Source organism: Schistocerca gregaria, chromosome 2, assembly GCF_023897955.1.
Source record: "Schistocerca gregaria isolate iqSchGreg1 chromosome 2, iqSchGreg1.2, whole genome shotgun sequence".
In the NCBI taxonomy this organism is placed as follows: Eukaryota; Metazoa; Arthropoda; class Insecta; order Orthoptera; family Acrididae; genus Schistocerca; species Schistocerca gregaria.
The window spans coordinates 839,458,660-839,476,944 of record NC_064921.1 but is presented as its reverse complement, the minus strand read 5'-3'; the positions used below and the strand labels follow the sequence as shown (position 1 = coordinate 839,476,944).

At 43.0% G+C, this 18,285-nt stretch overlaps 1 pseudogene; it reads left to right on the top strand.

Moving 5' to 3' along the window:
* Window positions 1-1,313: 1,313 nt before the first annotated feature.
* Window positions 1,314-1,431, top strand: LOC126337377 (5S ribosomal RNA; annotated as a pseudogene).
* The last annotated feature ends 16,854 nt before the right edge of the window (window positions 1,432-18,285 follow it).

Below are 18,285 nucleotides of genomic sequence, written 5' to 3'. Positions count from 1 at the left end.
ATCTTCTGACAGGACCAGTCTAGCTGTGCACATCGATGCTGTAGTGTGAGTGAAAGTCGGGCGGGATTTGTGCGTTCCCTGCTAATAACCAGGTCGCAACAGTTCGAGATGAAATGTCTTAGCTGACAAGCTACCTCATCTGTGCTGTTGGTGCTACACGATCTGCCACTGCTGCCCATACGATACGACAATCCTGGCAGGCGTCTGCCTGCACTGCCTGAGGGGCCAGAACCTCGTCTGTGGGTGTGAGAACAATACCAGTATTGTCGAACATCGGACACAGCACGTCCAATTCGTGTGGTAGTTCTCCGAAAGTTCCATCCCACCACTCGGAAGACCACTTTTTTTACCCCTCCTTTCAAACTCATTCACTCGCTTGGTAGTAGGAAGAATAGGTGCGTTTCCGTGGCATGTTTAGATGCCTACTTCACATTTTTGGACCACACTGAGCCTCCTGGCTCAGAGTGTTCCCTATTAAAGACGGCGCTCTGGTAAGCACTAAGCTATCAACTTTGAAATCATGATCGATACATCTGCTACATCCCAGGTGGTATACGCAGTCATCAGATCAAAATCGACGTCGTCTTTCCGGGTATACTACTTTTTCTTCTTGCAGTGTATATAAACGTAATAATATGCTCCGACAATGTGGTGGACAATCATTTTAAAAATCACTTACGATCCTTGGAATCGACAAATGAACTTCGAGAAAGTGCACTAAAGTTATATCTTAACTGGCAATCCCAGGTGTAGTAGACAAGTCACGAAAGTTCGTTTGCAGTCAGACGTATTAAGCGCTCTCTACTCCATTTCTTGGCAATGGTGACATGTCGAGGGTCTAATTCGGCAACTCGAATTAGATATTTTTGTTTGTATCGATTATGGTCAGGGGCATCAGGTACTGTCATTACCATTTAAGTGTATATGACCAGATTTCCCGCTTTTCACGAGAGGTCCCCTTAACCATCTTCGTTATCCATGCAGCCTGCCTGGACCGTTCCAAAGCCACATTTGCAACACTGTCAGCGTTCACTAACTTCGCAACGTTACTTGGATTCCCGCAATAGGTAGAATGAGATTGTGCTCGACATTGTTGCCGTTGTTTCACCCGTCTAGACTGTGGAAAATAAGGTTTTTTTTATTTTGTTTGTTAATTATGACTCACGCTAGTTGTGTGTAAAACCATCAGTGCTATAAAACTTGGGTTTATCTCAGAGCGCAAAATAATTTACACAATCTAACACCCTGGAAAGATCACAAAAAATACGAACTGGTGAGATCTTATTACTTGAGGTATGTAGTATAAGGTAGGTGGCAACGGCCTTGCCGCAGTGGATACACCGGTTCCCGTCAGATCGCCGAAGTTAAGCTCTGTCGAACGTGGCTGGCACTTAGATGGGTGACCATGCGCGCCGCCATGCGCTGTTGCCATTTTTCGGGGTGCAATGAGCCTCGTGATGCCAATTGCGGAGCTATTCGACCGAGCAGTAGCGGCTCTGGTCAACGACAACCATCATAACCACCGGGAGAGTGGTGTGCTGACCCCACGCCCCTCCAATTCGCATCCTCAGCTGAGGATGACACGGCGGCCGGATGGTGCAGAATAACCAGTTGTAGTCCGTAGACGGTGTGAGTTAAGTTTAAGTATATGGTTCTCCATTGAGAAACTGTGGTACGTTAAGTAAATTGCTTCTACTTATATGTGAGAACTCTTGAGTATACGAGTATTACTTTTTCGAATATTTTGAAAAATGTGTCAGTAACGAAACTGAATGATAATTATTTAAGTATTTCTTGTATCCTTTCTTCCGAAGGGGCTTAACTACTGCACTTTTTAAACTGTCTGGGAAATTGCCTGTGCCACTAATACAGTACATACATCACCCAGGACGTTACTTATTACGTTAAAAAAATTTTTAGAACTCTGTTTGGAACTTCACTAACGCCACATCAGCTTTTTTTTGTTACAATTTTAAGTATTCAGTGAAGGATATTACACGAAATTGGTGCTACTTCTAGTTGCACAAAGTTTTATGGACTGGCATTTTTAATACCCTTCAACTGAAGCATTTAATCTTATTTTTCTTGCTACATTAGGAAGTGATTGTTAAAAGTACTCGCCAATTGTAAATTATCAATGATAAAAGTGTAATTCGTTTCAGTTATTATGGTATCTTGTACAGCGATTGAATGTCCTATCACCCTTTTGACAATATCTCGTATAGTTTTTATCTTAGTACCGGCTTTATTTATGTCAGGAAGTGCATAATTCTTGACACTTTAATGACTTTCTTGTATTTTTTGTAGTACGAAAGTTGTGTGGCAATGGCCTTGCCGCAGAGGTAACACCAGTTCCCGTCAGATCACCGACGTTAACCACTGCTGAGCTTGGCCAGCACATGTATGGGTCATGTCAGGGTCTGCCGAGTGCTGTTTGCAAGCAGGGTTCAATACCCATTCTGAAGCCAATTGAGGAGCTACTTCACTGAGGAGAAGCGGCACCGGTCACGAAAACTGGCAACGGCCGGGAGAGCGGTGTGCTGACCACATGCCCCTCCCTATCCGCATCCGGCGACTCCCAATGCCTGAGGATGACACGGCGGCCGGTCGGTACCATTGGGAATTCAAGGTCTATTTTGACTGTATTTCTTTATGAAAATAGTGTCGGATTTTGACGTATTCTTACCTTTATATAAATTTCCCTTTTTCTTACCATGAGATTTTAATTCCCTTGGTTATACATGGCTTACTTGTTATTTAATCCATATTCTGGAAAACGTCTTAGGAAGGCTACTTTCAAATATTGCCACGAATTTGCTATGGAATAAATTGAATAAACTAACACTACTATCTCTTTCTATATACATCTCATCCCATATCAAATCTTTTCACTTACTGTTAAAACATAGTATCCTGTTCTAATTAATACGCCTCACTGCTTCTCATGGACTTGTCTCATGCGCTTTATTGTTCACTCCCCTTAGTTTGACATCATGATCATAGAATCCATTAACAACTGGGTACACATTAATTGTTTTAGCCTCGGCACTGTCGATAAAAATGTTATCAGTAAGCGTCCTAGTATCTTGCTGCACACTAGCTGTATGCTTTTCTTGAAACTGTTAACTCCTTTTTCACTTGATGGGTTTTATATTCTGGCATCTTTTAAAACTAAATACCGTAGAACATATGTGTCCAAATTTATTTGACAAAGAGCCACAACAACCGTTCACATGGACCTCATGTTTAACAGGTGCCCACTCGTGTGCTCTCACACATGTCTATAAATAAAAATATTGGGTGATGAGGACAAACAGCAGGAAACGATCCCTGAAAACATGAGGTGCAAAGAATCTCATATAGACATAAGGCCAGAAATCTTAAGCAAGAAAGTTACACAAAATGGAGTGTGAAGATAAGACCTTTGACAGTACCCCGTAGGTAGTCAGCCAACATGACGTAATCCAGACAACCATATGGAACACTTTCCATGACAACTGCCACTATCTGTACTACTCCGGATTGTACGCGTTATCAAGGTTGTTCTTCGCACAGACCATCACGGTGTTGCGTGTCCAATCTATTCACAGATGAGGGTACCTATACAAGGTTCGGTATTATCAATTTTCGCAACAGACACCTATGATATTCTGTATTCCCACGGTATTGTGGCAGTGAGCTATCAGCAACTTGCCTCAATGTGTGGGCGGAGATTATTGGCGAAAGGTGGAATGACGACTATAAATTATAGGTATAGAAAATGGGCTGTCACTGTATGGTTTTCAATCTGCCTAAAACGATGCAGAGCGTTCATTTAAGACACTAAGGGAGGGTACGCACTGAAACGACACCTTCAAAAGAGGAATGACCACAATAAGTGTAACACAGCGTTCGATATAGGTTTCGCTCTTGTTTACACACATATGCCAAAATGACCAATCATCACATATCAAAGAAGCATAAACTGTTTTCTGATGGCGCAAATATGACGATGACCAAGCGAAGTGAAATAATTGAAGACATGAAGAAAATAAATTTTCTCTGTATAGTGAGTTTTTCAATTCACAGTTGCTTCTCATATTTCAATTCGAGTATTGTCTAGGAGGCAAGCAACACATCTGTCGCTACATATGGTACTAACCTTCGTGCTAACTGTCCAGTGGTCTATATAAAAACGCAGGCAGGATTTACAAGTGATGATAAAATTCGTGTTACGTTCTCAACTCAGTTTTATTCCAATTAAAAATTAGTAAAGTTTATTGCGTCCCTTTTTGTGGGGTTCCTTATTGTGGTTAATTAAAACTGACAGAAGTGATGCTTATTCAGTTTATTCATCAGAACAACGCAGCACATCCTTAACTATCAATTAGTTTTGGTAAACTACTGTTATGCTCCCGGGATTGTATACCTGCCGGACACTACAAAATTGTGAAATTTCTACCTTGGCAGCATCCATTAGACAAACCGCATGTGTCAATGACCAGTAGACAGTCAGCTAGGGGAAATACTGAGCAAGTTGCGGCATTCACGAAAGTTATCGCGGCACGCCCAAGTCTGTAAGCGAAGCGTCTTGGAAGACGAGAAATACCAGCATACTAGTGACAAAGCAGAGTTTCGTAAGGATGGCAAGGTACAACGCAACAATAAATATATATGTGACGAGCCAGCAAAAAAGAACCCCAGAAAGGTGAGGTTGAGGAAGTCTGAAGTTACTCGGAGAGCAACCAGCGAGGCAAAACCAGACGACGTGACGTCACTGACACCCCCACCGCCGTAGAGTGCACTGGAAGCGCCAACATAGATGTCCCGCCCTTCTTAACAAATGTGTGATTAATGTGTGCTGATATCCCAGTGGCTTAGTCTCAGCCCTTGTGTCAGCAGCAGGTAGCCGGTGAGGGGGAGGCATGACTAGCTGCATCAATCGTCTATGGAACTGCGAGTATAGCTGAGAGGACGTTACTGCTGGCAGCTGCACTGCCAGCTTCCGAGGCAGCAGGTCTGCTGGAGGTGTGACCTATGTGGGCGCTGTCCGTCATCCGCCTTCGAGAGGGGCAGCACTGCCGCTGCTCAACCCTTTCCCGTAGCAGACACCAATGCTTCTGGGTCCTGTCTCCTATATATGGGCGAGGCAATCCCTGCCTGCCAGTGAGTGCTTCAGGTGGACCTAAGTGTAAATCTCCGACATCAACGAGTGCACTTCGGAGGTCATTACGCAGAGCCAGAGGCTGCTGCTCGATGGCGGCCCCAAGACGTAACAGGCGCCACCCGACGCTTCACTGTGCTGGCAGTACCGCCAGTCAAACACATCCCATTCTTCTGCTGCTGACGAGGCGCTGCTCCGCTTGCCCGGTTTTGGCATGGCACTTTGAAAGACAATCCTGCATTGCTGCCTATTATGGTAAATGTGTTATTGTCAATGACAATACTTAAGCTTTTGGATAGCGTCCGCCTTTAGCAAAGCACAATTTTGTTTTTTAACCCAAACATGTTTCACTGCAGTTGCAGCATCTTCAGTGGGCTTTTATGTTTCATCTTCTTACCACATGGTGTGGTTTTTCTGACGTGTTTTGTTTCTGCAGTGACCGTTTTGTTCCACAGTTTGTCATCTGCAGCCACTTATACATTTTCTTTTTATTCATCTTCATCACTGTCAAACACTATATATTGAGTTGCCACTGTCACTTTCACTATCACTGTTTCACTGTTTACCAGCAAACACAGAGGAAAAGAGCTTCAACCCCAAGATGGTTATTGTCAATGACGTCTTCTTGCCGCTCTCGAGCATAACTAGGTCTTCACCACCACATCCCGCTGGCTCTCTCCGGACGACCATAGGAGTCTGGGACCGGATCCTTACATTGCTCCAGTTGATTGGTTTCAGATTTAAAGTTCCTTAACGAAGTTGCATGATATTACTACAAGTCAAGCTCATGCTAACTCGCTGAAATATTTTCAGTTCAAACTGTCCTTACATTCGCAAACTCGCAGAATTTTTATTTCCCGATGAACTTTTCCCCAAAAGTTTTCCATGTTTTTGTTTTCTACGCACGAGAATTTCACTAAGTCCTGGACTTCAACTTAGAAAAAATCGGAAAACTTCAGGCAACGACACGCTCGCCCTTTGATGTGTATATCCGCTCTATTCGAGGTCTTGCCACTGAGCAAGATGTCCACCGTTAACGCTCTCGGTCTGTTGTTGCGAAAATTCTAGAACATTATTTTCCACATATCTTAAACGAAAAGCCTTACGTTAAACAAATATTTTACATATCTAAATAAATGAAAATTTTCTAAGTTTTCGGATGCCTAAAATTTTTGCTGACTCCCAGTTTTCTCAAAAAAATTACATTTTTGTCGGTGCAATAACTAATTTTTTGCCTCGGAATGCATGTTCTGGCATATAGCTCAACGTATACAATACGTATAAAATTTCTACTGGTGTGATAGTAATTTTTGAAAATCATTTTTATTACAAAATTTTGATAGTTACTAAATCGAAAGCTATTCTGCGAATTGAGATCACATTTACATACATGCATTCGACTTGTTTTTCCCTTAATGTAGACGTGCTTGGTTGTTTTGTATCTGCCCTTGTCCAGGCCTCAAAGAATTTTGGTTTATTTTGCAAGTACAGTTTTTCCCGCTTCCCACCATACTCATCTCCAGCGACTGAGCGCTCCAGGTATTCCCAGACCACGTTCCAGGCCACCAGTTTACATGCTACACTCCTGTAGTCGTGATATTTCTCAAACTACTGTTTCTGCTAACAGAGACAAAAATCAGTCATCTACTAAACTAAGTGGCTAGCCTTGCTACCACACCATTGCGAATGCTGCGACCTAACTCGGCCCCTTCTGTCTGGCCTGGCACGATGGGTGTGTCACTTCAGCCTTCGAATACAATGCATGCTCAATCATGCCTTCTTACTCATTCACAACAAGATGCTCGTGCACAGTCGACTCTCTTTTTATACTTCTGGCACTTAGTCGCATGTAGCTGTAACCTCAAACAAGGGAGCATATACCGTCAGAGCAGTGGATCATGTTGAACAACACACTGCCGTGTTTTATTTTATCAAAATTAATGTACATCTTTTAAAATAGCAGCAAACAGTGTATGGGGCAACTACGAAGTAACAGCCAAGAGACAAGCTTTACCAGTCATAGCTACAGCAAAAGCGTCTCTGGCTATAGAGGCCAAACTGTATACTTCTTCCGTCAGCACCGCATTTAGTATATGTCACTGATTCGGTTTCCCCGCTGAGCCCGTCTGTCGACATGGAGGAAAGATCAGAGATTCTCATGCTTGATACCATTGCCGCAGCTTGATCCCACAGAAGGAGTCTTCATTGCCATGTGTCTGTCACTTGGAGAAGTCCACTCACGATACACCGTACTTGTCCAACAGTTCGCGTTATTGGTGTCAGAGTCATTGACCTTGCTTGTGTTTACGTTTTTCGATTAGGATCGCCGCTCCTTGGAAAGTTTGTGCAGACTTACAGCCACTTTCGCTATTCCCTGGACTTTGCTTTTGGCTTGCATCGTTAACTCCACTGTCATCGACCTGAGAAACCACATATTTGTGCTAGTTGTCTCTGTACCGACGCCATTGTGAGTGGTCATTAACTGTGTTCTCCCTACGTTGAATGTGATAGTAAACCAGCAGCACCAAACGCAGAGGGTATTGACTGAGGTGACGATGAGGCAAGACTGTGGACTAGGTTATACGTAATTTCCGAAAACCGCTTAAGGGAATGTTGGGAATAGTTTCTTAGAAAAGAATATGGTCGATTTTCTTGAAAATGCTTCCTTCCTTCCAATATCTGACCACATACCTAAGAATTCGAACTAAGAGAATGAGACAGAAAGGCAGAACCAATGAGATACCTGTGAAAGTGCTCAAACCAGAACAATGGATTACGTGGCAGTTATGGGCCGCTGGATAAATACATATAATGTCGACGTTAGAAAGCCTTAACGTAACATAAACTTCGTCCACAAGTCTTGGCGGACCAAGCGCTACCGACCGGCCGCTGTGTCATCCTCAGCCCACAGGCGTCACCGAATGCGGATATGGAGGGGTATGTGGTCAGCACACCGCTCTCCCGGCCATATGTCAGTTTACGAGACCGGAGCCGCCACTTCTCAATCAAGTAGCTCCTGCTGGCCAACTGCGCTCGGCAGACAGGATGGTCACCCATCCAAATACTAGCCCAGCCCGACAGCGTTTAACTTCGCTGATCTAACGGGAACCGGACTTACAAGTGCGGCGAGGCCATTGGCAGTAAGCCTTAAGATTGGACTAGTGTAGGCGGACATAGCTTTGTCGGGTAATTCTAGAAGAGGTCTTATAAAAGTCTGAGTTGCTTTCAAGTAACAGCGCATTAGTTTTGAAGATTATTGCTAACATTACTTGAAACCAAATCATTGTTTCATAGAATTATTGGGAACGTACCGGCTTAGTAGAATTTTATCAAACATTTTCAAAACTAATTCATCATTACATGGGTAACCGAATAATTTAACAGATGAATACCTGTATGGCAAAAAATGGTAAATTAATATTAGTGGATTTCAGGTCGGCCCATAAGTAGACAACTGTGTTTCTTTTATAAATACCCAAACGTGTTTTAGCATCTTTCTGCTATCATCAGTGGACACTTTTATTCAGTTCTGTGAAACATAATCGTGTGTTTAGTACCACCTGTCAACGAAACTAGGCCTAAAACGAGTTTTCGTTTTTTTATTATTACCTTAACTTTTTATACAATGCTGGGTTCTGTAAGATGATCTCTACATTTGCATGTATTGGGAGCAACTCAACTGCAAGCAAATGATGTTGTTGTGACTTTGTTTGGTGAGTTAACAAATTACTTTAGTTAAGTTGTAGAGTTTATTTAGCGACTAAATTTTTCGATTACGTACAGTTGGCTTCAAAATATCCATTCTCATTGGCATTGTCATGGGATGTGTAATGTACGCACAAACATAATTCTTATTTTTCTAATGTTCATTCACAAGTTACAATTTCTTTCACTTCACAAAACAAAGTGTTTTATGTTCCTGTTTTATTTCCATTTCCTGTTGACGTTCACTTGTTTTCATATCAGTGTGGAGACAAATCTGAACCTTGTTTGCTTTTTTCCCCCATCTTCAAGGGCGTGTGTGTGTGTGTGTGTGTGTATCTGTTCGTGTCGACTTTTCGGTATATCATCTTTAATGTGTTAAATGGTTTGCACTGTATAATGCACTGAAGTCCATTATAGCCTGTTTTCCTTCTGCTAGTGCCTTCTGTAGCCTATGCGGCAGTTTTTTTCTTAGCTGAATTAATTAAATCCGTACACCTACTTTTTCCCTTATAATCCGCCCAACTTCCCAACAAGCTAAAGACTTGAAATTTTAAATATAGCTTGGAACTATATGACAGTACAACATTAATTCGCTTTCTTTGTGATATGTGGCGGGAGCACTTTGTCTCTGCTGCATTTCCGCCCTTCCCTGTTCCAGTCGCTTATGGTTCGCTGAGAAGAACGTTCGCTTACAAGCCTCTATGTGACCTAGATTCTCTCTAATTTTTCACCCTCACGCAAGAGGAGGAAGCAGTATATTGAATCAGGTCAAGAGAAATTGACATAAATCTGGAACTTCCCTCATGTCACTGTTGTAATCTCATCAAAATGTTTGAAATCATTTGAAAATGTTCATACACGCCAGAGTAAAAAGCAGAACATAATTATTGACATAATAATTAATACTTAATGTACCATATTTTTAAATCTGGCTGAAAGAAAAGTGGGACACATGCAACGCATAATTGATGCACGAGTAATTCACTTCCTTTCTGTTACACTAGTACCAATTGATGGTGGATAGTTCATTGCCTTAGTTTTATCTGTTGCATGTACCCCACGTTTTTCGTTTCAAACTTTACAGGTATTTTCATAGATATTAAAAATTCTGAACCATAAATATTCAGGACTACCGAGCGCTGTTAACAAGTGGTTTGCATTCAGTCATTGTGAGGCCAACTGCGGCCGTCTTCATTCAGAAGCAGCGCCTCTGGTCACGAAAGCGAACAACGGGTCGAGAGCAGTGTGCTGATCACATGGCCGTCCATATCCGCATACAGTGACGGCCATGGCTTGAGGATGACACGGCGGTCAGTTGGTAGCGTACGGCCTTCAAGTCCTGTTCAGGTGCAGTTTGCTTTCAGTCCGATTTAAAAACATGGCATATTAAAAATTCATTTTTATTTGCATAATTATTTTTCTCTACCTCTCCGTTGCCGCTGAACGTGATTCCATTCAAAGCTTCTTTCATCAGACCCGGCACAAAAATCGGTGAAATGGCGAGTTCAGACTAGTGAGGGGGTGAGGGAGGTGCTCCCAATCCACACTGCGGATAGCTTCCAGCGTTACTTATCTCTTGTGATGCCGATTGTTGTCTCGACAAAGGCGAAAATACAAGCCTAATGGCGGTGGTATGCATAAAACTTCCTCTGTAACCGTCCACAATGCGTTCTCAGAAAATAGTTTAGAACATTTGGTTCAGGAGCCCACTTGAAGTGTAAACGGTTGCGAAAACATACATGACTTCTTTGCAGCATATAATCCTGAGTAAATAGGGTTCAAATGGTTCTATGTATTATGGTACTTAACATCTGAAAATTTTGTACATGGCTGCACGTCTAGAGACTGTGAATAGTTACGAATGAAAGAAAAACAGCCCTCGGTCACTATTTTTTACGAATATACCAGGTTTCAACACTGCTAGGAGTGTCTTCCTCAGAATTTAAGTCAAAGAACAGTCTATATTCTATAACATGGTCACAGAATTATGACTAAATACGTATGATAGAGTATAAGTACGCAATCGCCGTGAAAGACTGGCAGTACTTACATGTCATTTATAAAATAATAAATATGCCAAAAAGGAATTAGTCAAAAAGATATTTAAGAAAAAGAAAACTGTGATGGCGAGCCACTAAGGGCTGCTCGTTACTTGCGTGGTGCAGGTTGCAAAACGGACTGAGGTGACCGCGTTAACAAATGCGGCCAGGTGAACATCGCACTGCAATCTAGTAGCTGTAGATACAATTAGGCTACTTCACACTGAAATATAGGCAGAAATGATTATAAATAAACAGTATCTTAACGTCTGAGGTCATCAGTCCCCACGACTTAGAACTACTTAAACCGAACTAACCTCAGGACATTACACATATCCATGCTCCCTGTAGAATTCGAACTTCCGACCGTAGCAGCAGCGCGGTTCCGGACTGTAGCGCCCAGAAATGCTTGGCCACAGCGGCCGACTAGCAAATAGAGTGCATCATGAAAAGTACAGAAATAACTGACCACAAGGTAGTTGTAGCGAAACTGAATCTGTAACATCCAAACCCACCGAAACGTAAAATACATCTATTTATAAAAGCAGATAGAAATACGCTTGACGCCTTCCTAAGAAACAAAAACTCTATTCCTTCAAATCTGGTTGTGTAGGCGTAGACCAGATGTGGTTCAGAGTCAAAAGGAAATAGTATCGACGGCAGTTGAGAGATACAAACCATATAAACTAATAAGAGATGGTATTGATCCCCATGGTACACGAAACATTCGGAATGCCGCTGCAGAAGTAGCGGAAAAAAAGTGTCTCAAATTTTAAAGAATGCAAAACCACCAACATTGGTGAAGGTTCACATAAGCTCGAAATTTTAACTCGAAATTCAATGCGAGATGGTTTTAAGTTTACACAACGAAACTCTATGTAGAAATCTGGCAGAAAATCCAAAGATATTCTGATCGTTTAGAAAATACACCAGTGGAAAGACACAATCAATACTTTCACCGCACGGCAGCAATGGTGCGTTACGGATGACAGTGCCAGTAAAACAGCTTTCCGAAAGTCCACCACAAAGAAGATAAACTAAATATTCCACAGTCGGATTCAAGAACGACTGCCACCATGAGTGACTTACAAGCACTTTGAAGCAGATATCCTCAGTGTAGCGAAGCAGCTCTCATCACCTAATAAAGGCAAGTCCTCCAATCCAGATTCTTTACTAGTTAGGATCCTTTCAGAGAGAGATGATTCCATAGCTCCATATTTAACACATACAACAGCTCGCTCGTCCAAAAATCCATAACCGACAGCTGGAAAGCTGCACAAGTCACACCAATACCCAAGAGGGAATAAGAATAATTTCCTGAACTACAGGCCCATATCGCTAAATTCAATTTGCACAAGGATTTTGAAATATATACTGTGTTCGAATATTGTGAGATACTTCGAAGAAAACGCTACATTGACTGAACGCCAACACGGATGCAGAAAATATCGTTATTGTGAAACACAATTAGCTCTTTATTCTCAATAAATTATGACTGCTATTAACAGTCGATGTCAAATTGATTCCACATTTCGGGATTTCCAGAAGGCTTTTGACACCATTTCTCAAAAGAGACTTCTAATCAGATTGCGTGCCTATGGAGTATCGTCTTAGTTGTGCTCCTGGATTCGTGAATTTCTGCCAAGAAGGTCACAGTTCATAGTAACTGACGGAAACTCACGGAGTAAAACAGAAGTAACATCTGGCGTTCGGCAAAGACGTGTTATAGGCCCTACGCTCTTCCTCATCTACACAAACGTTTTAGGAGACAATCCGATCAGCCCACATAGACTGCTTGTAGATGTTGCTGTCATTTAAAATCTTACAAAGTCATCAAAATGATTTAGACGAGGATCTGTATAGTGCGAAAAGCGGCAATTGATTGTAAACGGTTAAGTGTGAAGTCACTCACATGAGACTAAAAGAAATGCGCTAAATTTTAGTTTCAGGATAAAGTACACAAATGTAAAGGCTGTAAATGCATCTAAATCCTTAGGAATTACAATTAGGAATAACGTAAATTTGAACGATCACATAAAGTTGTGGGTGAAGCAAACCACAGACTAAGATTTATTGACAGAACACTTAGAAAGTGCAACGGGTATACTAAAGAGACTGCTTACACTACACTTGTCAGCTCTCTTGCGGAGTATTGCTGTATGGTGTGGGATCCACATGAGATAGTATCGACGGAAGTCATAAAAAAAGTTCAAAGGCGGGCAGCTTGTTTTGTAATGTAGCGAAATAGGGGGGAGAGTCATAATGATATAATGGAATTGGGATGATAAACAATCAAACAACGGTGCCCTTCGTTGCGGCAGCATCTTCTGATGAAATTTCAATCACCAAATTTCTCCTCAGATTGTGAAGATATTTTGTTGGTACCCATCTACATAGGGAAGAATGATAAGCACAATAAGAGAAGTCTGAGCCCGTGTGGAAATACCGAGTGATCAAAAAGTCAGTATAAAAATGAAAACTTAATAAACCACAGAATAACGTAGATAGAGGTAAAATTGACACACATGATTGGAATGACATGGGGTTTTATTAGAACAAAAAAAGTTCACATAATGTCCGACAGATGGCGCTGGACAGCAAAACGTCAGTGACTGCGCATGACAATCGTGTATAAAAGGAGCTGTAATGAGAGAATCAGACCTTCAAAACCCAGTCGATCATTGTAGGCAAAACCACCCCTTCCTTCCACCTCCTAGGTTTATATCTTACCGTCTATGGCCGTCCTTTTGCCCTCATCCCCACCCTCAAGTACCTTGGCGTCACCCTCGACTGTCGACTCTCCTGGAAGCCACATCTCCGGACAATCCAAGCCAAGGCACGCTCCCATCTCCATCTCCTCAAGCTCCTTTCCGGCCGTATGTGGGGTCTAGACCCCTCCACCATACTCCACACCTATAAATCCCTCATCTGACCTATCCTTTGTTACGCCCATCCGGCCTGGATCTCCGCCCCCCTACCTTTTACAAATCCCTCCAAATCCTTGAACGCCATGCTCTCCGCCTCACCTATCGCATCCGTCTCCCCTCCCCCATGCGGATCCTGTATGATCTCATTCCATTCCCCCAACTCCTCCTTTTCCTTGAGAGGATACAGATCCTGTACATCTCCTGCAAACTCGATCCTCCTCACCCGCTTGTCTCGCCCATCCTCTCCCGCCCCCGCCCACTGCCTCACCTGTATTCCCACGTTCCACCCGGTCTCCATCTCCCTACCCTCCTTACCCTCTCCCAAGGTGGCTTCCGCCAGCTCCCCCTCCCTGATTATGTCCTCCTTCCCTCCATATACCCCTCCTATCAACTTTGATCCTCCTTCCCTTTTCCTGTCTCTGTTCCTTTGGGCACCCTCTCTCCCTCCTCCCTTTCTCCCCACTCCTCCCCCAGGCTTCCCCTCCCCTGTCTCTCTACCCCTCCTCCCATCTCATCAGCCATTGGCGTCTTTGTTCTCCCCTCTCCACCCCCCCCCCCCCGCCAGCTCCCCCTCCCTGATGATGTTCTCCCCTCCATATACCCCTCCTACCAACTTTGATCCTCCTTCCCTCTTCCTGTGTCTGTTCCTTTGGGCACCCTCCCCCTCCCCCCTTTCTCCCATCTCCACAGCCATTGGCGTCTTTGTTTTCCCCTCTCAACCCCCCCCCCCCGCCCTTCTTCCCCTCTTGGCAGGTCCGCGGACTCGCACACGCTACGGGGACTTTCGCGCGCCGGAGATCATCGCCATCAGTGTCTCGTGTGTGCCGTCGTGTTTAGTGTTCAATGTTCACCGTCGCACTCCGTCGTTCACCTGTGCTGTCGTCGTCTTCAGTGTTTGTGTGTCGTATCAACAGTTTCAAGTGTGGATTCTCGTCGAGTGTGAACGGTTCCGTTTTGTCTTTCTGTGTCAACTGTTTTCCTGCCCACCACCGTTCTGTAACCTATGTATAATCTTTCTGCATTTCCTCATTGTGTATCCTCTGGCTGAAGAGCAGCATAGAACGCTGCTGACAGCCTGCCTGTTGTACAGGTTTTAAAATTGCAACAAAGAAAAAAAAATCAGATGCCCCAGCAGTCGAAGCATGTTGACGTTACCTGAAAAGGTGCTTTTAGTGAAGCTGCATTATCATAATGGGGAACGTGCTAGTTCAGCGTTACGATCGTATCGCCATAGGAAGGGGATTTGAACAGGTAAAGGCCCGTTGACAAATGCAGCTGGGATGAGAATGATTTCGAAGCCATGGGTTGTTTAGACGATAGGCCCCATAGAGGCCGACCAAGCACAAGGTGTAATGCAGCTGAGACAGTTCAGGAAGAAATGGAGACTGTAGCGGGTTCGTCTATGCACAGGGAAGTCAGCGCTCGTGCAGTCGCACGTCGCTCCGGCATTGCATACACTACTGTTTGGTTGGCACTGAGACGTATCTTCGAACGAGTGAGGTGGCGCAGTGGTTAGACACTGGACTCGCATTCGGGAGGACGACGGTCCAGCCATCCTGATTTAGGTTTTCCGCAATTTCCCTAAATCGCTCCAGGCAAATGCCGGGATGGTTCCTTTCAAAGGGCACGGTCGACTTCCTTCCCCGTCCTTCCCTAATCCGATGAGATCAATGACCTCGCTGTCTGGTCTCCTTCCCCAAAAGCAACCAACCAACGTATCCTCCGATGATATCCGTACAAAATCCATCGGCATCATGATCTGTTACCTGGCAGTTTAGTGAATCTGAGGGCATTTGCGGTGTAGGCGTTTCAAAAGATGGCGGAAGATGAGGTTTGTTTGAGTAATGTGTTGTGGACTAACGAAGCTCATTTCACGCTCCGAGGGTCTGCCAACGCCAACAACTGCAGAATTTGGGCTACCGAAAATCCTAGAACTGTCGTGGAAACTCCATTGCACGACGAGAAAGTCACAATATGGGTTGGATTTAGCACTTCTACCGTTATTGGGCCTTTTTTCTTCGAGTAAATGCGTGATTCTGGTTTTGTAACTGCTACCGTGAAGGGTGAGAGGTACGCCAATATGATACAGAATCGCATCATCCCCAGCCTGGCTGATAAACACCTGCTGAAACGTACTACGTTTATGCAGGATGGCGCTCCACCCCATATTGCTAGGCGCGTGAAAGATCTCTTGCGCGCGTGCTTTGGTGATGATCGTGTGCTCACCCGCCACTTTCGTCATGCTTGGCCTCTCAGGTCCGCAGACCTCAGTCCATGCGATTATTGGCTTAGGGGTCGCAAGTGTATCGTGATCGACCGACATCTCAAGGGATGCTGAAAGTGCCTCGTGATGACTGGGTGTTGTGTGCTGTCTTTAGGTTAGTTAGGTTTAAGTAATTCTAAGTTCTAGGGGACTGATGACCATCGATGTTAAGTCCCATAGCGCTAAAAGCCATTTGAACCATTTTTGATGTTGAAGCACAACATCCGACGCCAATGCCTCACCATAACTCCGGACATGCTTTACAGTGCTGTTCACAACATTATTCCTCCAGTACGGCTATTGTTGAGGAATGATGGACATATTGAGCATTTCCTGTAAAGAACATTATCTTTGCTTTGTCTTACTTTGTTATACTAATTATTGCTATTCTGATCAGATGAAGCGCCATCTGTTGGACATTTTTTGAAATTTTATATGTTTTTGGTTCTAATAAAACCCCATGTCATTTCAAACATCTGTGTCAATTTGCACCTCTCTATCTATCTATCTACATTATTCCGTTATTTATTCAGTTTTCAAATTTATACGGACTTTTCGATCACCCGGTATTTAAGAGTTCATTTTCCCTGCGCGCTCTTCGAAAGTTGAATATTAAGGAAACAATTTGAAGATGGTTCAGCCGGCCGGAGTGGCCGAGCGGTTCTAGGCGCTATAGTCTGGAACTGTGCGACCGCTGCGGTCGCAGGTTCGAATCCCGTCTCCGGCATGGATGTGTGTGATGTCCTTAGGTTAATCAGGTTTAAGTAGTTCTAAGTTCTAGGAGATTGATGACCTCAGCAGTAAAGTTCCATAGTGCTCAGAACCATTTTGAAGATGGTTCGATGAAATCTCACACAGGCACTTAATCGCAGAGTAATCATGTAGACGTAAATGTAGATAAGTACGCCTTTCCTCTCCAACCTCGTACAGCTGCTCCTCAACGCGGAGTTTTGTTTCCAACCATGCCTTGGTCATACAGACAGTTGCTGATATGTTGCACCTCCAAACAATTACAGAAAATTGTACCATGAGCGCTCCAAAAGATGATTTCATGATGTGATGGTTGTGTTTTGAATTCCTTATGGACAGTTGATTCAGATAGTTCCCATCGATGCTTCGACTTTAGCTCAAAACGATGTATCTAACATTCATCACAGATTACAATCCTGTAGATATTTCATCGCCTTCGCTACGTAAACCATTACTGAGCTTCAAATAAATGCAGGTGTTCTTTCTAATGTACGACAGACTCTTTAGGATCATAACCGACACAAGTCTTACAGTAGTTCAGTTTCTTTTGAATGGTAAAGTCAAATGTGCCAACACTTATTGATTTATTTCATTAATTTGTTAAAGTGTAAGTCGTCGGTCTTCTTGGATAAGTGAATAAATACGAGCTTACAGAGGTGACGATTTCTGCTACCCGACACCCGTAACGAGCTCTGTCTGTTACCGTTTTACGACCACTTGCTTAATCTTTCCACCCGTGCATAAAAGGTCTCACGGTTCATGCAACTACTGCCGTATAGTTTGGTCATCTGCGATATCTGCGGCTCTACTCTTTCCGAGAGAGCAGATACGGACACAGAACACTTTTAAAATTCCAGGCTTATTGTTACCACCCCTGCATTATGTACTACTAGGTCAATACTCTATCTTCAGCTATAACTAAATTCAATTACTTTTCGATAACACAAAAAAGGCTTTTAGAAGAATAATAGCAATACCAAACAATAGTAGTTACAATACCGTTTGTACCATCAGCAATCAAAATCAGATTCAGGAAATTAATATATGGAAAATGTTTAGATAAAAGAATAATATATTTCGTTCTCATAATCTGTAAACGGTAAGAATTGAATCTCGAGCCTCATTAACAAAATATAAATAATTGATCGTTTACCATTGTTATAATGCTTATTTATGCAGTTTCAATGTTAATGTGATTTTTATGTGTTTAGAAAATGTCTTAAACGTGTTCTAGAAAAGCAGTGAATATTGTACAGTGTTTGATAATTTTGTTAAGCTATTTCATATTATAAATTATGTTTTGCATTATTACAGCCAGTAGTGCATTTTACAAGGAAAATAAATAATCGTCCTCGAATATTGTTAGGGAGATGAGTGTTGGAACCACTAGATGCCAGATCTGTGCATACAGTTAAGTTCTTGATGCATGATTCAGGTTTGGATTTACAATGAGCAACT